At 41.3% G+C, this 24,538-nt stretch overlaps 1 protein-coding gene and 1 pseudogene across 2 annotated transcripts in view; one reads left to right on the top strand and one right to left on the bottom strand.

Annotated features, from left to right (window-relative positions):
- LOC143304265 (omega-amidase NIT2-A-like) overlaps positions 1-23,817 on the top strand; it is a 45,289-nt gene extending 21,472 nt beyond the window's left edge. The window contains exon 5 of the mRNA XM_076626671.1: positions 23,741-23,817. The gene's annotated coding sequence lies outside the window, so the exon portion shown is untranslated. The remainder of the gene's footprint in view (positions 1-23,740) is intronic.
- LOC117163147 (uncharacterized) lies at positions 324-23,746 on the bottom strand (annotated as a pseudogene). Its single transcript, XR_013060948.1, has 5 exons — positions 22,524-23,746; positions 4,002-4,087; positions 3,108-3,148; positions 2,663-2,764; positions 324-1,599 (listed from the first exon to the last, which is right to left on the bottom strand). The product of XR_013060948.1 is annotated as an uncharacterized LOC117163147 (transcript).
- Positions 23,818-24,538: the final 721 nt, after the last annotated feature.

The following is a 24,538-nucleotide window of genomic DNA, read 5'->3' as shown; positions in this document are numbered from 1 at the left end:
TCATTTCTTTTCTTTCATTTCACATTTAATTACAAAGATAAAGTGTAAGTACGTTCCTCATAAAATTAATATCAAATGTCGCAAAATATACAAAAGTAAACTAAGAAGAGGGGTACATATTATTACACAAACTGTCGTTCATATTGCATATGTACATATGCAGTATAAAAACAATACTTTTTAGTTTTTAATCTCTTGTTTAAATAATCCTAATATCTAAATTTGTATCGGTCATTGATTCGATATAACTGCGTTTATTGGAAGTAATTAAGCTATAGTCTGCGCACAAGAGAAGAAGGAACAAACACGTACAGTATACACGCTTAAATAACAAAATTAAGTCAGTTTACGTTCAATGTGAACTTGATCAAAGTTCCAGTCTCGAATTATAGAGTTTCTTACTATCAGTTTACAAAATTCGATATTACGATTATGTACCGTATTTGAAAAACATAAAATGCTTTGTTCAATTTTAAATAAAACTAATATTTACCAAAGCGAATACGAAAAAAATGTTATCATCAAACTCAATTTTCAATTATCAAACTTAATCCAGCACAAATACAAATGTTATTCGTGCTTTTTTACTTTTACTACTTTTCAACTCTCTATAGTTCGAGATTTGAGTTCCGCTAACTTTCTTTCTACTGCGCATGCGCAACAGGAAAACTTGAATTACACGTAATAGTCAAAAATTCGAAAATCTTATTCTTTCGTGGCAGCGAAAGTAACCTAGGACTAGAGGTTCCATAACATTAATAATAATAAGGCAATAATATTAATATTAATAATAATGTAATCGAGTACTACTAACAATATTAATAATAATAATAATAGTATGGTAATGGCAAGATACACGCGGGTATAAATTAATCATTCCTTTCGTAATATCTACGACGTCTTCGGGATATTCTTTAGAAATTACTTTATTTCTGGTCAATATTCATTAACGAGCAACTTTTCTCTCTGTTTCTTATCACGATTTTTTTCACTTCATCACAATTGTACAGTTAGAAATTATTCAAAACATTGTTAAAATGTCCATGAAATATATGCAATTGCCGTATTGAATAAGCGAGTAATGAAGTTGCTGTTTCACTGAATAAAAGTGAAATCTCCAATGCGTGTGCTCAAGTATATAAGTTAAAAAAAGATTGGTACATCAATGCCTATTATTCTTAATCAATATTTATCATTTAACAATTAGGGCCGAATTTTTACAAACCAACTCTAAACCACGACCCAATTTACAAATAAAAAGATCGATGTGTAAATTAACTATCAACTATTAATCTCCAATCCTATGTGAAGATATAATGTTCGGACCAAATTTCTAAACTAACGTGGACAATTCATGCGGACTATTGGTGGTTGCTGCGCTACTTAGATCCAATGTGGCAGCCGGAAGACCAGGACTGACGCTGCCAGTTGCTTCCCGTGGCAAATGCTGCGATCTATTTAGCTTATTTCCAGGACTAGTTGTTGTTGCTGTTGTAGCTGGGGCTGGTTCTGGTGCTGTTGCAGCTGCTGCTGACGCTGCAGCTGTACCGCCGCTTCGCACTGTTCGCGCGCTAACGCCTTCACGGCATTCGTCTTCTCCTACGAAATAAGAATGATAGGTTAGGTTGTAGTCAGGGGCCATAACAAATTAAAAAAGTTATAATATAAGAATTTACATTTTAGTTGAAATGATTCTAGTTACGAATAAGTATTAAAGATGATTCAAATCTTTTTCGTTACCGATAAACATGGTGAAAACTCTTTTGGATTACTTTCAGCCATTGTCAATCTTATTGTCAATACTACATGCTTGAAGTAGAAGGAGGGGTACAGAGAAAAAGACTTTTTCTCAGCAAATATAATCGTTACTCAATTATTTTGTTCAACAGTTTTACAAATCTCCCAAAAATAAACGAGAATACGAAAATACACTGAATATCGTATGTATGGTTATTTATAAAATCCCCTTGAAATAGTTGCGATCGCGGATCACATAAACAAACGAACTTGTCATTCTACAGAGTATCTTTTTCGGTGAAATTATGCAAACGTAAATGTAACTTCGGTAGAACTGCTCGAGAACTTGTAAGCTTATATCACTCTGACCCAACCAGTCCACTCTAAAGTGTATAATTTATAAAAGGGGATTATATTAATACGCGGAGGATGTGGTAGGTGGTAAGTTTTGCATATGAATGTTTGTTGATACAACGAATGGTTAAATGGAGGTTTTCATGAATGTGATAAGGACTAGATCGAATGTTTTAACACTTATAACTAGAATGCGTATTTTTATACAAGTTTGTAGTTTTACAAACATAATCAAAGAAATAAAATTTTAATCGAGATTTGTTTTCTTATATACGTATATTTTAGCGCATTTTATGCATTTTGCACCATTTGCGTACTTTTCAATTTCGCACGAACGTATAAAGATCAGCAATATAATTATAACGCTCCTTAAAAATGTGAAAAATCCTGGTTTCCTAAAAGCTTGCAATTGATTTCAGAAAAATTTTTATGAACTCTACCAGATAAATTATGGTAACTCTGAAAAACAAAATTTCACGATAAAATGATTTCCGGGTAAAATACACATAAAAGATGATTTAGACGTGTTTGAACGTGTTCGTTTTCTTTTTTAATAGCGATATGTTCTTACCCTCTGCCACACGAAGACGTTATGGACCATTGCGCATCCACAAAACACGATGCCAAGGCCTATGAAAACCGACGTAACGATTGCCGGTGTGACACCAATTACCTCTCAGAGAAAAGACATCGACTCCCGACTGTCGGACGCCAACGCCGCGACGCATCTTAGTCCCCATCAGAGATAAGGCCCCAACCCCGACTTTCGGACTCCTTGGAATCCACACCAAACTCCCCAACATCCCCAAGCCAGGGTGTATATAAGCCGAGACTTCACCCAGCCCGGGGAGTTCTCGTTCTAGTTGCTGTTCTTGTACAACACTCCTTTCTCTGTTCAACGTTATTCTACTGTAAGTGCCAAAGTCATAATAAAGTTCGATAAAAGAGAATTAATAGTTGGACTACGACTCAGCTTTCTTTTCTCTCGCAACCCAAGTATCCATTTTACGTGACACCGGCGTCGAATGAAACTGGATGAATGTATACAATATCATACCTGAAAGCATTGTTAGAGGATCATTATAACACGTATGCCATAACAAGCGGGACAAAGAATCAGCGCAAATACATATTCTCAATACATATAATTCTCGAAGCGTAAACTATATACATATGCTTTTCATTGAAATTTTCAATACTAGTCGCAAATTATTTTTCAATTAATTTATTATTTAAGTCTTTATATATCAATTCTCGACGAATAAATTACTTAAATTATAGAGAATCTATCTTCAGACAATAGAGAATTCAATATTTTTGGTCGTTAAGTAATTTACAAATTTCTAAAACGATTACGTTCGAAGTTTTGGACAGTATTTGAAGTTTCTAACATGACATTAAAAAAAATAAATAAATTTTATGATATAATTAAAAAAACATTGTAGTCTATCATAATTTCTATTCCGTCAAATTTATTAAAACGCAGTTTTCTTCTGAACAGAGTCAAAATGTCCGTCTTGAATCGAGTTCAACAGCTTAACGATCGATCGAGCGAATGATAGCTGTGTAAACTAGCATGACACAACGTAAACTTTAGATTAGATCTCGATCCATCCACCAGCCGTATTCATGCATGACATGAATATTCTGTTTCCGCTCTTTATAAATTAATCTGTTAAAACTTCCCTAAAAGACGATCATTTTTTATTTTTCTAAGAAAAATAATGACTATTCGGCGTTAAAATTAACTTTATTTCCATTGGATTTCTAAACTGATTTCATACACTCAGAGATAGTTCACAGTATCTTTTAGATTCATGCCTGAATTCAAGAAAAATTAAACGTATAACTTATGTACTAGTATCTTTCAAAAGGTTAAAGTTGACAGAATTGAAGGAATTGGTTCTTACCAGTTAGAAAGACGGGAATGTTAATGAAAAACCCTCCGACAGCACATATCCGGCTGATGGATGATTTTTGCAGGTACTTGTTACTCCTGAAACAGACAAAATTTGAAGTGAATGTCAGTTTCACGATTCTATGATAATTGAGCGAAATATAAAGGAACCAGTTTTTTGTTTAACAGCCAAGAATCTTTCAAAAATTCTACTGTAATTGATACTTCAAATATATTTAGTCAGACAAAGGATAATCATAATCGCAACGTTAATCTTAACTTTAATTCAAGGATCAAACAGTATCATTATACATATAAAAGTAAACATAAAGTCTATCCACATTATTGTTATTATTATTATTATTATTATTATATGTTATTCTATAATTGATTTTTATTTCTTTATTATCAATATTATTCTATTTTCTATAATGATTCAATTATAGATCTTATTTTTTGTCAATCATATTTCACTGAAAAGATCACTTTGAAAATAATCTAATAGTAAAAAATGAAAAATAATCTTTTTCTACCTTGTCTTCATTTTTTACAAACTCTGTCCACCGCCGTAAACCTATTAAATGCATGAAACGACAAAGCAAAGCTGCTTCACATAATTCCCCGCTCACGCAGTGTCGATCAGCTCACGACCGCAAACGATACTGCTAATTTCCAGCGACCACGAACGATTTCACCGTAATTGCCGGTGTGAAATTTACCAATACGTGCTCGAATTGGACAATAATGGATAGAGCGCTCTTGCACACACTAATCTACCAACAAATAATATTGACTCAATTGAACAACAGCGCATAGATTAACGGACAAACCGCATGTTCCAAACAGATTTACAATCACGGCAGAAAATACATGCCGCTATAGATGTTTCCTGGTCAAGATTAATTTCCATGCGTTAAGAACATTGTAACCGGAATCTAGGAAGAACTAGCACTTCCTGGAATAATACTATTGTGTCCTCGATGAATGTCTCTCCGCAATGCCCTCGAGTGAGTTGTTTTTGTCTTTGGTCGTACGACGTCCGGGATGAGAATTCGGGGAACGGTTTTGCGCTGCTTTAATACTCGCACAATCATCCATCCATGGGACTGCATCTTTTTAGGAGGACCAGTGATTAATCTTTTCCCACTCATTTTCATCTCTAATTTCTCATGAGGCTAAGATTCCTGCATCTTTTATCATAATAATTTATTAACACTATTAATAAATTGAGACAATTTTACACGTCGTATTTTGCGTTATAAGATGACTTGTAATTTGTAAAATTTACCTGTAAAATTCCTTTGTTTGTTTTACCGAAGCAATAGTTGGCATTTCTATACGACAATAAGAATTTGTTAATACTAATAATTTGTAAGGTTATCATGTTATCATTCTTCTAATGGATAGTATATTATTGAAACTTTTTTAATATTGAAACGCGATATTTTTTTGGAGAAGAAGTGCATAGTAGTAAAGAGTTGAATTTTACGGACGTAAAAAGTGGACATAACATTTTCTGTACATGGAGTCGCCTGGCCTAAACATTTTATGATTTCCGGGCAAAATACAGACGAATCCAGCGCTGATTTTAAAGCAGCTTCATCCAAATAAGCCACAATAAGAAATTCCCACGAAACAGTTGCGTTCATCCCCTTTCGAGGTCGCCGACCTCTTTGAATGCGTTTCAAGAGCGTCGTACCAATGAAACTTCGAGTTCTAAACTAATTTCTCAGCCGTTTGCGTTAAATTTAACCTTCCGCGTTAGTGTATTTCGGACGAGCTCCTATTTTACGCTTTCGTCGACTTCACCAACGTAACACGCAGCATCCGCAAGTAAAACTGTCTCTTAAATTTGATGTGACACCGATACACGACGAGAAGAATTACAATGCCATTTTTATTCCACTTCGTTAATTTTTCGTCGTAAGGTTTAGCTGTAAATAGGATTAAAAAAATTTAGATTAACGAGGAATTTAAAATTGATCTGTTAAATCAACAATTTCCATTAGTTGTCAATAGATTTTATAAGCCTCAGATTACTGAGAAATTATACACATTGCAAAATATTTACCATTGGTTACCCACGCTACACGTAAATTTGATCAATCTACCAATGCACTAACACTGCAATAAATTTCTATTGCAACATTCCACGCTCCTTTGCCGCACCTTAAACTCCTCGCTAGATTTATTCCACCTTAAAGTGTCACATAACTCCTACGACACCGATATCAAATCTTAAACTCCACCAAATTCCAGAGAAACTTGATTTCGTCGAAAGTAAGAGATTAAACTTAAAAAGCAATTTATTTCATCTTTAAACTATCCCAAACTTCTTAAATATAATTTATATATATAAAATATTATACACTTATTGTGTGCATTATATATTTCAAGAACTTTGCAATAAAAAATAAAACTTATTACATTTAAGATATGGTTATATCGCACAGGCTCGAATATGATAAAGAGGTTAAATAAATGTCTCGAATCTCCGCAACAAACTCACACAAACCACCTAAAACACGTATACACAATGTGCATTCACTACGAACTCGACTCCCATTCCCTGTCAAAATCACAGGCATGCAGAGTCAATTTCACTGCTCGAGCTAGTTGAATAGGGAAGAAGGTCGAGAGCTGGAGTGAAGGAGCATAGTTGGTAAAGAATCGCGTGCCGCCGCGCCATTAAGATCAAGCCCACGATCTCAACAATAAATATTAGGCGGTTCTCTGACCTGCATTTCGCGTGCGACTCGGAACGATTCAAAAACGCGTAAATTTCCCATGAGTCGAATCAAACGTTCGCGATTTATCGCATTTAGGTTATATCGATATTGTCCACGAGTGGAGGCATTCAAACACAGATTGCTTTGTGTCACTCTATCGTAACTGCCCGTAATACATGATAATTTAATTTCGAATTCTTTCGAATATATGCACGTAACGAAAAATTTGTATTGGTTAGTCAATTGCAGACCAACCAGTTGTTAGCCAGTGAAAATAATGTAGATAATAATAGTGAAGAATTAGCTCGAGAAGAGTAAACAAACAAGGCGCCTTAATAAAAGGCACAATGTGGGTCCGCAAAGTGGTGGGATTTCGGCGCATGCGCATTGTTTCGCATCAACTTACAATTAGACATGCACGAAAGCTTCATTTCTGCCGCATACATACTTGGATTCGCGTGCATGAAATTCACAAAGTAGGTTATTGCTTGAAAAACAGCTTTAATCGAGCGAAGCTTTTAACCAGACTGAAATCAAGTCTTGGTTTCTTTAGAAATTCAGATGGAATAAGAGAAACCTATTTTATCTGTGGATAAAGGTTAGGCTGCATCGGTTGGCTTATATGACTTTCCGGTGACTTTGAAGGGTAATACGGCGCCGGCGGTCGAGAAGGTAACTTCTCTATTGAACGAGATCTCATTGATCTCGTCTAAGCAGGAAGAGTCTGTCGGCCCTTTGATTTTATACGAGTCTTTCCATTCACGATCGTGCGAGCTGGCTACAGGCGACGACACGGACCCCCGACAAAACTGTCTGAGCCTATTCAAGGCGACGTCAAATAGTTTCACTCGGAGAGATGAATGGAGATAAGAATCACCGGAGCGCCTCTGCGCTTCGATGACAATGATATTTGGTAAATCCTTTTCTTGTTTCTCGTTTTGAAAGAAGGTTGTAAAGAAGAGTGCTACTAGATCGTCTAGGGAAATCACACGGTATATATTGCGTAATGCTATTGATTTATCAAAAATAACAAGAGGTTAAGGAGCTTTGGGAAGGTTGATTCAATTTTTTATAACCTGACATCTCTTTGAACAAATATCTTAAGAAACGCTTGAATAAAATGTTAAAAAAATAATAATCTTTTAATGAAATAATCATCTAAAATGAAATCTTTTCCTGTATTTTTAGACAATAAGATTTACTATATCCTACGCCATAATAAGAATCAATTTGCTATGAACTGGTATCTCGGAAATTGTAAGAATTCAGAAAATATAAGGAGGCCGGAAGAGGTAAATGAAATCCACAGAAACATTGACCCAACCTCAGCCCAGTTAGCCAACAAACTAAAATATCTCGCTGCCTTTTCTATATTTACGACCAGAACGTGGTCATTAATTGAGTCTAGCGACTGCACCGTAGACGAGTCACTGACCGATGTTGCTTTAATGGATATGCGGAAAATCACGTGTTCCAGGTTCCAGGGATGTAGTTGTTTTCATTTCCGGAGAATACGGTCGACTCGCGTGTGTATACCAATCTATCTGAGGATAGGTGTTCGTTAGAATTACTAACTATATTACTTTCAACCTTGTGATTAAAATTTTTAAACGTCACTTAATAGCAATTCAGTCGAGTAAGTACAAACTTTCAAATGTCCTAATTTTCAAATCTTTATATTTTTTAATCTCAAAGATATTTTATTATTTGCCGTAGATCAAGCTTCGTGTTACCGGTACTGTAACATTACAATCCTACGAGAAGCAGAAAATAGTGAAAAAATCTGACCTAATAGATAGTAGTCAATATTCCTTTGACGCGTCTTATGCGAACCGCAGTTAGAGGAAATGCAAATAAGCTCTTGCGAAACGGTTTGCCGCACGACAAGCCTACGAACAACGCCCAATGCAAGTTCGGTGGGAGTTACAGGAAGAGGGACGTCTAAAATCAACTAGGAATCCCTATTCAATCGTCTAATTTTCGATTCCGGCATTGAACTTCCCGAAGAAAATTAAATACAATTCCGACTCGAGATTTAATTTCAGTCTCGTAGCTAATGCAATCTAATCGCGTTTGCAAGGCTACGCTTCCGGTCAGAAGCCACGCGCTTCGATCGCGTACTTTCCGCATCGGAAGCGTACGCTTCGGTACGAACCGCGTCGATTTTCAAAGGAATCATTGGACACCGGAAGAAGAAGGAGGAGGAAGAATAAAAGCACGTAAACCGGCAGGAAGTCAATCGAGACAAAATCGATATCGTTGAAAGCCGAAAAAAGACCCGAATTTAGGCTACAGTACATATTCGAATTGAATATATTCAAGGTTTAGATTTTCTTCTCCTGAAAATTATAAACATAAATGAGTCGACAAGCGATCTTGAAAAGCGTCTGTTCCATCTAGATTATGTAAATTGCGTGAATTACCGTTAGCCATAATTCATAATTTATCGAAAAAGCGCGCTTCTTCTCAACCACGCTTTCCCCTACCAGCACCGACATTATCGGCAGATCGATAAGTATCAAAATACCACAAAGATATTAATCTCATCTTTCTTCTAACCGCGAAAAAATGCCGCGCAAATGATAAAACAACAGATCAGCCAGAAACATCGAATTCTCCACGCTTCCGACTGCAAGAAGAAAAACAAAGTTATTTGTGTATGATGGAAACGTCTCTGGACGATGCTCTTGTCACAGACGAAATTCGAGCAGCTGTATATAACAAATCGAAATTCCGAACGCCTTATCGCGTGTGACCGTCCGGTCAGCATCCGTTCTCAGCCGTCTGAGTGGCATTCGATCACTCCAGCCGTTCTCCGAATTTTACACTAAGTATAAACAAAACCTTCTCCCACTCCAACGAATGGAAGAATATAAATGCTCCCTTCAAAATCATCCAGTCAGTCTAATAAAAAAATTCTTAACTAATCCAAGTATCGAAAGTGTATCATCGCGAACCGAAAAAATTGTATAAATTGAGTAAAAAATAAAAAGAACTTTATCTCCTTGTCGGAAATTAACAAGTTCCTTACTTTTTACCTTAATTTTACACGACACTCTTAAGCGGTCGAGTGCGCGCGAGAATAGCATCGCGGATCGGCATTTCCACGGTGAGGAATGTAAAACGGTTACGCAGATGATGGATCATACGCATGGACCGTAGAGACTATCGTGAATGATGGATCAGACACACATACGCGTTCTTCGCTCTTCCGATATTCTTCGTAACAACTGCTGCGATCTCGTCATTGGAAACGATCTCGGGAAATTCAATCGAATATCGAGGAAATTTATAGAAAGCTACAGCTGTGTTCGAGTATTATTCTAGAGAAAAGTGGTTAACTCTATGAGACTAACGATACAATACGTCTCAAGATAACTTTTAGGAAAATGATTGTACCTTTAAAATTCTTTCGACACTTTTCGGTATATTCTTGTCATTGATTCTGAAAGTATTTGATTAATTTGCTGGTTAATAGGAAGTTGGTTAAAACCGAAGTTAGTTAAAGAAATAAGTAAACACGAAACCCGTGGATACTCTAGACATATGATTCTACCTGCACGCGACAAAAATATTCATGATCTGAACAAGGAAAGAAGTATTGTTAGATTCGCGTCATGCTGCAAATGAAAGATTTACAGCTCGAACCCAATTATCTGCTACATTACATTCTCGGGCACGTGTAGGCTGAACGTCATGATATATGAACACAAGTATAGAAAGAACAACATGGATATTTCGCGCGAAGGAAACGAAGCTTCACATATATAGTGTATAACCACTCGACAGTATTTGCTCACGAAAAATACGAGTTGTTAAAGTCTAACAAAAATTACGTATACAGTGGCAAAGAAGAAAACTGTTATGCCGTTTACTCTTATTTCTAATCGACAGAAAGTCGTCAACGAACAAAGAGCGCTTTTTCTTATTCTCTGTACCTTCGCGAAGCAATCACAGAAATTCTCCAAAATGCTTCGTGTCGACTAAACAAAGAAAAAAAATGACAGCTGCTAAGAGCAAACTACCTCCGGAATTTTCTTCGTTTCTAAGTGAACCAGGAAGAAAGAAGGGAAGGGTTAATGACGCCGAAACTGAAGGGTGGCCACGGATCGTTTGAAAGGGGTCACGACAACCGTTACAATTTAGTCGCACCTGTTCCTCTTCCTAGTTACCACGCCGAACCATTGCGCGCTTTTACGAGCGTTCCCGCGATAGTTTCCTGGCACTTGCTCGTCCTTTCAACGAAGGGTCGATCGGTTAATTTAAACTCTCGAAGGCTTTGTCCAGTCGGTAACATCGATAAGCTTAAGTCGAAATACGGATTTCTCGTAAATTCAGAATTTTATTGCCACCAGGATGTATATGGAGGCGACAGATGAAGAACACGATGTAAATTAGATTTCTTGCTTTTATAGAGAAGCAATTTTTAAATTGAACACCAGTCGTCGATCGGTTCTGTAGATCGTTTTTAATAACAAAATAAATTTGGTTAGTCCATAAAGGTTTGTTCGTGTGAATCTTCCCATAGATCATCCGTAACGTAACTACCGCTATAACCGGCTGCAGATACATTTTCCTTGAACATGTGGCGACACTTGACAGTAAACTTCCCAACAGTTTACGTCGCGTGACGCACGACACAAAGACCCTATACCTGCGGACAAGATGATTGCCAGATGTCGATACATTCGTACCGAATATTTCCAGCTAGCCTAAGGACCGCTATAAATCTTAGGATTTATTTTAGCTAAGGTCCTCCAAAGAGACAAACAGTCTTTGTTTATCAGTCTCGAAGTCGACCACCTACCACGGGGACACACGAGAAATCTGCTATCTCTCACGTACGACGCTGCCCGCTAGCAACACCCTCTCAAGGGCAGCTAGCATCCTTTTCCAACGACCAACACGAATTAGCCAATAAACATTAACGTACATTTCCCTCACTTTCCGAACCAAAGCTTTTCTCAACGAATCCGATGCCTTCGCATCCTTAGACACATCCCAACGAGTCTTCCTCCGCAGCAGCATCGCGACAAAAATGTCAGTCTATTACCGCGAGTTACCGCAGTATATCACGATCGTTATACTTACACGGTTCGAGCCGAATAATTATCTAAGTTCTCGACATCTCGTGCAATCATTGTCCGCACTCGCAGCGTATCTCGAATCGTAGCTATCCAAGCTCTATCTTATAACCGCGCATTCGCGAACCGAATACAATCGCGAATCCTGCATCAAGTGTACTCATTGACATTAGAGTGAATAAACATTTATCGTTCAAGAAATCTGAGTTTTCCTCCCGACCCTATCACGACATACCACCTCAAATTGGTGACCCCGACGTGATTATCCCCGAGTGCTCGTGAAACGTAACACAATGAATCTAAATCAGTTCGAAATGACCAATAACGCCCACTCCGCACGTACGAAGGCTGGCGGGGACAACGCAGACTCGATTAGCGCCCTTCTCCGCGTGCCACCGTTCTGGTCTGACAACGTCGACTTGTGGTTCAAGATGCTGGAAGTGCAGTTCGAAACTGCCCGGATCACTAGTGACCAAGAAAAATACCAGGTCGTCATCGCGAATCTCGACAAGTCGCACGCGAGATTAATTCGAGACGTATTCGACGCCGCACCGGCGACAGAGCGTTACGAGTACGTCAAAAAGGAGCTCATCAAGCGATTGGGAGAGTCGTACGCCAAGAGACTCCGACAGGTAATCGAGAACGAGCAAATGGGAGACAGGAAGCCCTCTCAGTTTTACCGTGATCTCAAAAGCCTAGCCACCAATTCGTTAGCAGACGATGTCATTTTCACCGTCTGGGAAGGTCGACTTCCATAGCGCATACGGAGCATCCTAGCCTCTGTACAGAACAACGATCCGGACTCCCGCATACAAATTGCCGATAACATTTACGAAGCCACCCTGGAATCAGGGCAGATCGCCGCGGCCAGCGCAGGCCGACTACCTGCGATAACCCTCCCACCTGGCCAGAATAGCGGAATAGGCGACGCCATGGCAGCCTTCGCCAACTTGGTCACCGAGCGGGTAGCGCGAATGGACGCCCATATGAGCGAGATGCGAGCGCTAGTAGCCGAGCAAAGAAGCAATGAACACCGTAGGGCACGAGTACAATCACGCTCGCGTACACGATCCCGCCGCCGTTCGCGCCCTCGCGATACGCTGCGGCAAGACGGGCTGTGTTACTATCACACACAGTTCCGAGAAAGCGCGAGAAAGTGCACACCCCCTTGCTCCTGGAACTCGGGAAACCGGACTAGCCGTCCGTAAAAGCGGCAAACGACGACGGTTTGGCATCTCGCCGCATATTCGTAACGGACAAGAACTCGCGGATCTCCTACCTCATCGACACCGGCGCAGATGTTTGCGTATACCCGCGCAACAAGCTACACGGACACGTGAACAGAAGCGAGTACGAGCTGTTCGCGGCCAACCTGTCCCTACCTAAACCTGTCCCTACGCAGAGCATTTAAGTGGGATTTTACCGTAGCCGACGTCAAAACACCCATCATCGGCATGGATTTTCTAAGCCACTACGGGTTGCTCGTGGACCCGCGAAACAAAAGGCTTATCGATACGATAACACAGACGTCATCAAGGGGATACACCGCCACAACAGACGAAGCGTCCGACAAGACCGTCATCGGCGAATCACCATACCACCAACTCCTGGCAGAATTCCCGGACCTCACCCGCCCACCGATCTTCGGAAAAGAGAGAATTCGACACGGTATGCTACACCACATCGAAACTACACCTGGTCCACCAGTCTACAGCAAACCGCGTCGGCTTGCACCTGATCGACTTAAAGAGGTAAAAGCGGAATTCGAACACATGATCGAGCAAGGCGTGATGCGACCATCGAAAAGCCCGTGGGCATCACCCCTGCACGTAGTGCCGAAAAAGGACGGAAACCTGCGACCATGTGGCGACTACCGTGCGTTGAACGCCCGCACCGTACCCGACAGATACTCACCGCCACATATCGAAGACTTCGCGCAACATCTGCATAGTAAGCGAATCTTTTCAAAAATCGATCTAGTCCGCGCTTACCACCAAATTCCGATTGCGTCCGAGGACATTGAAAAACCGCGATAACAACGCCTACCGGACTTCTCGAAACAACAAATATGATGTTTGGACTTCGGAACGCCACGCAAACATGTCAGCGGTTCGTCGACGAAATCATACGCGGGCTCGATATCGTCTACGCGTACATCGATGATTTTCTCATAGCCTCGGACGACGAAAACCAACATCGAGAACATTTGAAAATCTTGCTCAACCGTCTCAATAATTACGACGTTGTGATAAACCCCACGAAATGCGAATTCGGCGTGCACGAAATCACATTCCTCGGATACTCGGTAAACCCCGACGGAATTAAGCCGCCGCCCGAAAATGTCGAAGCGATTGTAAAATTGTCGAAGCCCGCGAACGCCAAGCAACTACGTAGATACCTCGGTATGATAAACTTCTACCGACGTTTCATACCGGGGGCCGCAAAAACACTTAAGCCGCTCAACGACCTGTTAAAAGGCGCGAAAAAGGGCAACGCGCCCTCGAGTGGTCGGAGCAGTAGGAAAACAGCTTTCGCGAATCGCAACGTGCACTCGTGGACGCCACGATGCTGTCGCATCCGATACCAGGTGCGCCTATCAGCCTCACGGTAGATGCGTCCGACTACGCAATGGTGGCAGTATTACAACAACGCGCGAATAACCAATTACAACCGCTAGGATTCGCAACGAAATCTTTGACCCCCGCTCAGCAAAAATATAGCGCGTACGATCGCGAACTACTCGCGATATACACCGCAGTCAAACATTTTCGACACGCCTTAGAAGGCAGAAACTTCACAATATAGCGACAACCGTTGCCTCGGCCCTCCTCTCTACATAGATAGCTCGTTTCGGCGTACCTTCAAAAATAACGACTGATCAAGGACGCCAGTCCGAATCAAACCTATTCAATGAACTATGCCGGTTGCTCGGCATTAAGCATTTACGCACAACAGCCTATCACCCCGCATCCAACGGAATGGTAGAGCGCCTACATCGACAATTAAAAGCAGCAATAAAATGTCACAATACGAGCAACTGGGTAGAAGTCCTACCAATTGTTTTATTAGGCATAAAAACCGCTATCAAGGAGGACCTGAACGCAACGGTAGTCGAAATGGTTTACGGTACTGGCATACGATTGCCGACAGAATTCTTCGTACCAACGAAGCAACAGGCCAACTCGGAATTCGCGAACCGTTTAAAGGAGCGAATAGAGAAAATCAGTCCTCACCTGATTACGCGACACGGCGAGAAGAAAACCTTCGTGTTCCGCGAGCTCGAAACATCACCATACGTATTTATACGCCATGACGCTCCAAGCTCTATCTTATAACCGCGCATTCGCGAACCGAATACAATCGCGAATCCTGTATCAAGTGTACTCATTGACATTAGAGTGAATAAACATTTATCGTTCAAGAAATCTGAGTTTTCCTTCCGACCCTATCACGACATACCACCTCAAACAAATAAATCAAAATCGTAAAGTATGTTATAAATAAAATCTGACTTCACGAGGTGTTGAGCCCTCATAAAAGAAGTCTTTTATATCTCGCAGATGATTCATAACATGACGTCTACTTTAACTTGTTCCTTATACCTCCTTGTCGAAAAAGTTAATAGTTTACAAATTCGAACATTACATATGTGACGGAAGAAAAGAGAGAGAGAGAGCGTTTCGTCCCGGGACTACCGGTGGACTCGTCAGTAAGGCTATGCCCGGTAGTCCCTGCCTTAGACGTAGAGGGAGTCTCGCTAGGTGCGGTATTTGTATCAATCGCTCGTATATTCGACCGCTAGCGAGTTAGACAGATAGACTCGTTGTCGTCGTAGCCCTCTGGTGTTGGCGGTTGGTACCCGCGGATCGCCCGGGAGGTGTTGCGCCGCGTTGATGCCTCGTCCAGTGAGCGTCCTGTTGATATCGATTCGCCACACAGCCTCCCCCTAGCGCTATAGCGTGACCTCGAAGCCATATAGCGCGATACAAGATAGAGGGAATGGCCCGTCGTCGATGATGGAAGGCTGATCGTCATGGGGGGGACGAGGCGGCTGGCTCCTTCTGACTCCTTCTCCAGAGGTGCGTGTTCGTCGTCGGTGGTCACCAATGAGGCGGATGAAAAGAGAGAGAGAGAGCGTTTCGTCCCGGGACTACCGGTGGACTCGTCAGTAAGGCTATGCTCGGTAGTCCCTGCCTTAGACGTAGAGTGAGTCTCGCTAGGTGCGGTATTTATATCAATCGCTCGTATATTCGACCACTAGCGAGTTAGACAGACAGACTCGTTGTCGTCGTAGCCCTCTAGTGTTGGCGGTTGGTACCCGCGGCTCGACCTGTCGGCGTCCTATTGATACCGATCCGCCACACATATCTACATAACATCGGCCATTATATTTGCCAAACCAAATTTGTTTTCTTGTAACATTCTGTGATTAATTAATGCTACAACAAACTTAATATAGAGTGTCACGTGCAAAATTTGCACGATAAATCAGATGACTACGATACAATCTTCAAATACGATCGTATCTTTCGTATACAAATTGATAATTTCCACCTAACTGACAGATTTTTATACCCTTGGAAAAATAACGTCTTGACGAACAATTCACGCCAATCAACGCCAAGAATGAATCACGCAAATTCTACTGGAAGTCCTCTATTCACTTTTTCGATTTATCATCAGCTGGAAACATCAAAATTATCGGCTGGTGATTGGGAATTAATCGAAAAATAAATTACAAGCATTGAGACACGCGAGTGCCCGTTTCTTTCTCTATTTTTCTGTCTGCTTGTTGGAATATTAAGGCGCAATCACGGCCCGCCAAATTTATTCCCGTTCCGTAGTGCCCTGTGTCGGTGAAAAAATTTGAAATGCCGGATTCGAAGGCGTGGAATGCCAACAGCCACGATAGAGAGCCCTCTTCTCTCTTTCTGGTGGAAAGACGAACGGGTGCACGCGTATGCTCGGACGCTCTGACGCACGAAGAACCGCCCGTGAACAGAAACCAGACACGCGTGTAACGTTAAACCGGGCCGTCGATGAAAAACGAACAAGACTTTCGCGACCGATGGGCGTTTGCAATGACAGATCGAATCGTTCAGTTTCACGGTTCGTTCGGGGTCACAGTAGCGTTCATCTTGGCATAAAAACGCGCTAGAGACGATTTCTCATACATTGGTTAAAGTTGATGTGTGTTTCGGCGAATTGTCGTTTGGAGGAGCGATACACCTAAAGAAACGCACATATTCATAAGAATCTACGTTTCGTATTCTTCGTATCGATTTCTTTATTTTTATTGGTCGTATCATGTTCGATGTAATAGTTGGTTTTTTAGCTAGTGAATTAACAAGATTTAATAAGAAATTTAGTACAAATGCTCCATGCGTCGTGTTTGACACGTCGTTGTTAAACTCTCATTTATAGGAAATTCAAAGCTGTATTGTCTCACCCAGCTTAAACCTTACGAACTCTTTTCACGCGTTTCACCCGTCATTGAACGAAACGATGAAAACGTTCATCCATCCACGTCTCTCCAGTAATAATCCAATTAACCTGTTTCCCCAATAAGTCGAAATTCGCGATCGAAACGTGAGATCGCGAAGAAAAATGCGCGCCTACTTTAGGATCGCGCCATCTAACAACGAAAGAAGAAAACTTCGTGAGCCAGCAACTACTTTGTCCAAAAGTGGCTTTATTCGAAAAGTCTGCTGTTCAGCGTGTTCGCGCCAGCAGCACCAGAGATCCCTTATCACGGACCATTTAAGTAATGAGCCGGCACTTAGCAGCGCCGCTTGTCTTTCATTCTTCTCGTGTCTCTGTGATCGTCATCGCCGTCGTTGGTGTCGTCGTTGGTGTCGTCGTTGGACCTGTGTCATACTTCGGCTTTTTTTCTTTCATCCTCGCGTCTCAGACTCGGTAGCGTGGTACGGAAGGAGGGACGGGCACCGAGCTTCGAGTGACAATGAGCAAGCGAAGAGGAACGGCCGTCTACTACTGGGACCCACCATTAAAGTTCGTGCTTCTTTCGGAGCACGTCTGCACACCCCAGGGCTCCTTCTCCTTCGCTAACAATGCCACTTTGCAGACTTCGCAGTTATCTTCAGCCGGACGACCTTCGGCTGAGGCTTCCTAGCTGGCGTGCACCAGAGACACTGACCGAGAACCCTCTTGCTTTTGGTCTTTCGTTGCCAGTTGACTCATTCATAGGGATCACCATTGTCGGAGAATTAGTTTCAGAACGAAGGAGAATTGTTGGTGATCTTTAGTTAATTTAGAGCGGAAGGTTTCGTAATTTGCAATTTGTAGTTTACAACAGAAATTCCTATTGTTTATTAGGGAACTTATGCCGCAGTTCCTTACATTTGAGGGAGGTCTATGGTAGAAATTTTTATGGTAGAAAAATATCGTAGGAGTCAGCCTCCATTATTAATAATACGGATACAGCTGTGCATATTTTACTTTGTAATTTTAACACGAAAATATCCAGTGATCTTCGGAGTATTTGAAAACATTTTGGAAACAATTAATTTGTTAACTGCGAAGTTTATTTCCTTACATATGGGGGAGGTCTATGGTAGAAATTTTTCAGGAGCGCGAGTAACCCGGAGAATATCGTAGGATAATTAATTATTAATAATACGGATACAGCTGTGTATATTTTACTTTGTTAATAATTTTAACACGAAAATATCCAACGATCTTCGGAGTATTTGAAAACATTTTGGAAACAATTAATTTTTAACTTTTTAAAGTTTAATTTCAAAAATGCCTCTATGGGGTGAGCAGGTAAAATCAAACAATAACGAATAAACACGTCGAACGTAGTTAAGTGGTTAAGAGCACAAGAAGACAGTTCTTCGCATACCCGTCGACACTCGGACTATTCCTTTTAGCTAAACAGCTCTCTAGGAGAAAATCGAGCATTCCAATTCAGCAGAATCTTGAATTGTCTGGAAGCCCCGGAAGCAAAGCAGGGGAAACAACCGTTGAGCGAAAGGACGAGGAAAAGAGAGAAAGAAGGGAAACGAGAAGCGTCCGGTGACGTTGCAATTTTAATCGTCCTCCGGTTATCTCTTCTGGGCACACTGCGATAGTGTGACACAACCGGTAATATTAACTTGGCAGACAGCTGTAAAAGTTAGTCGTGGTGATAACGTAGCATAAAGAATGGCTGTGTCCTGTGTCATCGAACGATCGATAAACCGCTAGTTATCAATGTCCAAGCTAGATCTATTGTTCAGAAAAGAAAACAAAGGATGGTCGACCACAGAAAACGGTACACTTTCTTCCCTAAAGGCCATTCTGCCAGATGTGGTTAATCGAAGCAGTAGCTCAGATGTAAACTGTCCTCTTCTCTTTACTCTTAGTTAACCAATAGTTGGGCGAATCACCAGAAATTTACAACAGGGGCCCCAATCGGTGACCTGGAAATTCTGGGGCCTGAATACCTGTCTAACGAACACCTGTCTACTTCGATCAGTGTTTGCGTTACCGTTGCTTACCACCAGCCAAAATAAATAATTACAAAGCATGATTTAACACTAACTCTACCAGGCCTGGTCAAAAGGCCGTGTTTCAACATTTAATTTAGAATTGTACAGTCATTGTTGTTTCTTCTCTTCTTCTAACTTTATGTAGATTCTTACGTTAACAAAAATTGAGAAATTGATTAGTCGGATAATATAAGAATTTACATAAAGTTGGAGGAAGAATAGAAACAACGACGAACGCACAATTTCAAATTAAATTTTGAAACCGGTCATTTGACCGGGTTTAGCAAGGCTAGCGTTAAGATAATAAATTCGCACTCTTATAAACCGATTTATAGAATACTGCTCCCACTATAGTAAAATGAAATATACTATAAATAGACGAAGAATTTCATATGTTGCTTAAAAACGTTTCTCGCAAAGAACCAATCTTTAATCTAAATATATATATATCCAAACTCCGGAATATACTCTGCCCGTTCCCAAATCTCATTCTATGCTAATTTGATTATCTGAAATCGCAGTGCACGAGTTTCAAGATCGACAGCTAATTTCGTCCGTGTCCAACCTTCATTATTCTCTTCTTCTCTGTTATTTGTTCTCGAAACAAAAGTTACGATACGTCTCTGTAGTTGCATACATTACAATGTTAACGGCTCGTTCTCCAACATTTCGAACAGCTTGAACAAATCTCGTTCCAATGGCCTGCCAATCAAGCCTAGTTGTGGAATAACGCAACACGCACAATATCAGCCGCATCTTCGTAGTTTGGTACATTAAAATAGTCAGTGGAATATAGTGGCATAGATTTGACTGCGAAATCCTGGGACACTCTATATAAGGAAAGGACCCTATCAAGGGAAGAACAAGATTCGAGTAAAACCTGATCGAACAGTAATATTCGTTGGAAAAACTTGTTAGATGGTAATATTTGCAGGAAAACATCGTCGCACAATTACGGTCACAAGGGAGACATGGTCACACGGTAACATTCGCAAGAAACTTTAATATGCCAATCACGCACAACGTCTGGATGCTTTAAGAAACAATGATCTTTCTATCTGCCGAAGAGCACACGACATTTTCCCACGCGAATCAAACTCGCCACGCGATAAAAGACCCGCCACTGGCCAAAAAACTGAGCGAAAGAAAAAGGACGGAATTAAAGAACCGAAGAGAAAACTCAAAACGACGTGTCCGTTGAAGGTAATCACAGTGTTACGACCGTTCGCGGAGAGACGCGGTCGCGAGGAAAACGCGTCAGCGAGAGGCGTAAATTCTCGCTACAATTCGGTGAATCGACGCCGCGAAGTAGTCGTTCCCCTGTTTCGGTTAAGATAACAGAGGTGGTTAAATGAATATGACACAGCAGAGTAAGTTATATTTCACCGTTTATTCTAACAACTTATAACGAAAACAGTTACGCTGGTGCGTATGTACGAGATGAGTGAGTGACTGATCTATGGGTGTGTATACCCGGTTGAAGGATGTTGACCGTTCGAAGGATGTAAAATCAGTACTGTCTTGGGAGACGATGCTGTCTCGGAGGAAAGCTAAGGATGGGTGTGTCTAGCGCACGGGACCATCGGATTTGTTGGTGACGATTTTAGTTAGGAGAGTGAGGGAATAGGCTTCGTTGTTAATTGGTCACACGAAGGGTCTTAACCGCCCTCGAGAGAAAGTGGTTAGTGGGAGGAAAGTTGCAGCGTACGTGAGAAAAACTAACTTTCCCTTGTCACGCCGTGGTAGACAATAGTCTTTGGAAATTCTTCGAAAACAGACGTTTGTTTGGTTTGAAGGACCTTTACTAGGAAATCTATGAGATTTATGGAAGGTACTTGAGACTGTTGAGGGTACGCAGTGAGTATCCGAAAACATCTGGTTGCCATCTTGCCCGCGGTGTGTGGCCTCGGCTAGGTAGAGTGTTACGCGACGTAACACACAGTGATTTGGCCGACGATTTCGGCCAATCTGCATAACTTAACGCGCGTTTCCATTCGCTAGTAATTAGAGTCGGCGATGCTTACTTTGTCTCGGTCGGCAACGAAAAAGATAAAAAAGAAATCCGATTGACCAACGATAAGGGAACTTCCGAGCAGAAACCACAGATCCCATCTCGAGGAGTATGTATCGTCTTTAACGAGCCTTATTTTCGCTTTCGAGTTGCGTGTCACGGGAGGCGAGCACATCTATATTCCCTTTGTAACTTGATCTGCACTGCACTGTGTGTATTCGATAATATTTTTCGCGAACGTGCGTGCTGAATTTGCTGGGAGAATTATTAGGTAAAACGGAGAATATTGCAATTTCTACACAAAGGGCGTGTCACGATCTTTCAGCTTGGTCACAAATTAATATAGCGTAGTCTATATAAAAAAAAATCTTACTAATAAAATTATTATACGATTTCCTGCGTGCATGACGCTCGAGGAATAAACGAAAGTGTAATTTTCATTTTCAAGGTTCGCGTCACGAAACATACGCATTTACGGATACATCTCACCACACAGTATCGTATTGTGATTGCAGACACGTGTTTGATCAGTAAAAACGGGACACGCGGTCGGTGAACGCTTGCACGTCAAGTACAGGATGTGAATTTTTGCGTTTCGTCCTCCAGGCCGCGTGAGAAGAAACACTAGACAGGCCTCTGATATATCGCACGGGATACGGGACACTGCGTTTGTTCCAGACGCACACAGGTAGGCCACGCATGGACGAATGAGAACTTATATTCCGGCACAAGGATAATGACTGAGGATAGCGTCGCCAGATTATAGAAATTAATGGTAATCATCGTTCGACCGCGAATCCCGCGAATTCCCAGCTACCAGGAAAATGCTTATTTTTCTTTTCTTTATCAATACCTAAGTAAGTTTGAAAAGTTACATGTACAACAGCAACAATGTAAATATGGATGCTGTTGACATTTAGGAGGGAAAATGTCGATGACTATGAGAGTCCTCTTTCCATCATATGTATAGTTCGGATTAAAGGATATTTGTATCTCAACGTTTATTTGCACTTTTAGAAGTTTCTCTTTGTGTATTTTGTTTGACTTCCGGATTTTCAAAGACAACAGTATCTTAAGGATACAAACTTTAAACGTATATATTTTTCACACCTTGTTCGACCTTCGGGTTGAGTAAAGTACGGATTATGTACAAAGGTATTTAAAGCGTTATAAATCACAGATTTACCCAGCGTGGCATAAAACGAAAACTCTACTCACCAATGTCCTTGATACGAAGTCTTGACGAGTTTCACAGTGAAGAGGAACTGTATAGCGCACATGAGGAGACAACAGAGGTTTAGGGAGAGGGCGAGTGCGCACAGCGCTAACGTCACCTCGTAGACAATCGTATACTCTTCCTGGCTGATCAGGCTACTCGGCGTCACCGTTAACGGTGAGATCTTCAGCAAGAAGATCAACGAGAGTAGCGCCAGTAACAACGACACTAGACACAATAAACCCAAACTAGTCAACGTCTCTTTCGCGCCAACCTCGTGGTCCTTGTGATTCCTTGACAGGGACGACGACCAGGAAGCGTTCAAGGGGTACGCCGTGGAACCGGGACCGGTTAACTGTCCCCCGGTAGTCGTACCCTGAAGAGCAGGTGCAGGCGAAGGTGTCGCCTGACTGGGTAATCTGGACAGTCTCGAGATATCAAAGCCTCTATTCGCTTTTGGTCTGCTGTCCTGGTGCAGCGGCGCCGGGGATATCACCCCCAATGTAGTCGACAGATTATTATTATTGTTATTGTTATTCTCACCGGCAACAGGACTGACGCTGTTCACAGAATGCTTCGACGTGGACAACGTGGACAGATTAAGAGCGTGCGAGTGATTCAATCGTTGCGAAAGATTGTTCACGCTCACCTGAGAATGATTCAAAGGGTGTCTGTGAGTGAAAGATGGCGTGGTGGCAGCCTGATGCACGTTGGCTCTTTGATGGACCACCGAGTCGTAAACGTCGACTCCCCGTCCTTGGCTGCCCCCTGTCGTTCCACGAACGTTACTGTTTTGGTTGTAATGATGGTGTTGCTGTTGATCCTGTTGGTGACCAGAATGATGGTGGTGGTGGTGGCCGCCGTGCAACGAGCCCGAGCTCGCCTGGTAGTAATTGTGCTGGTGCCTGGAGCCCGCTGACGACGGTTGCCCCGTCAGGATATGCTTCAGCATTACTCGACGCTGGAATGCCTGAGGAAGACTGCGCTTCTTCCTGCTCCTCTACATGGCGCTACGCGGGACTCGCTTCTGAGCACGTCTTTCTCGTTGGAGGCTTCATCTTTCTTTTCTTTCCCAGTAGAATTTTTACACAATTCTTTCTCTCTTTTATCATTAAATTACCTCTAATTCTTAACGATCTTTAATCTTTGTCTCTTCTTCCCTATATATATATATTTTTGTTTACTTTTCTCCGTAGCGAATTTTGTCTTTCTGACGCAGGATTAGGTTCCTGGACTTAGGGAGTTGCTACACGCCAGCTCCACCATGGCGACGGCATTCACTAGGCAGCCTACATAGCCACCTTTCAGTTCACGCTTCGGGACACTTTTTTCGCTGAGATTCTCCGCGATGAGGCATGAAAGCAGAGACCACCGTCTGCGGAGGCATGATTATTCTATTGTTTCTTTTAACGAGTAATCGTTTTACTCGAGTCCTCTTACTAAACCGTAAGTACAAAAGACTATTATACTTAGATAGGTACTTGGTCTCGAGAACCAACTTATTTTGGTCTTTCGATTAAGTTCTTAATTAAATGCTCAATTAGATATTCATAAATATATCTTCATAATATTTCCCTCATCTATTTCTTTGACATTCTAGCAACCTCGTTAAGACGTCCGCCACTTCAACTTCTATCTACAAGTGGCAAAAACTGAAGCTGACCTTCTTCATGGAGAAACATGCCGGAAATGGCATCCGCACGTGTGAATAATTATACTCAGTGTCCAAGTAGTTCTTTCGATCATCCGATAGAAGTCGTTTCTGTTTTTCAGAGTTCGTTCACGCCTCCAGAATGTAAAAATATCCAAGGAAGTACCATTAGGAAGCAATGAAATTCAGAGCTTCTGTGGTTATTCCTTTTTCTGATTGTTTCTTTTCTTTGCCCAAAATGGATGATTTCTATATCAAATTGTTTATTCGTTATTTTTTTTTAATATTCCTTGAGATTTTCAATCAACTCGATTTCGAATTTTTTAGCACCCGATCTTCTGGTTGACGTCGTTAAGAAAGAGGAAC

The sequence above is a fragment of the Bombus vancouverensis genome, unplaced genomic scaffold (assembly GCF_051014615.1).
Source record: "Bombus vancouverensis nearcticus unplaced genomic scaffold, iyBomVanc1_principal scaffold0028, whole genome shotgun sequence".
Lineage (NCBI taxonomy): Eukaryota > Metazoa > Arthropoda > Insecta > Hymenoptera > Apidae > Bombus > Bombus vancouverensis.
The sequence above is the reverse complement of the archived record's forward strand: the minus strand, read 5'-3'. Positions and strand labels throughout refer to the sequence as shown.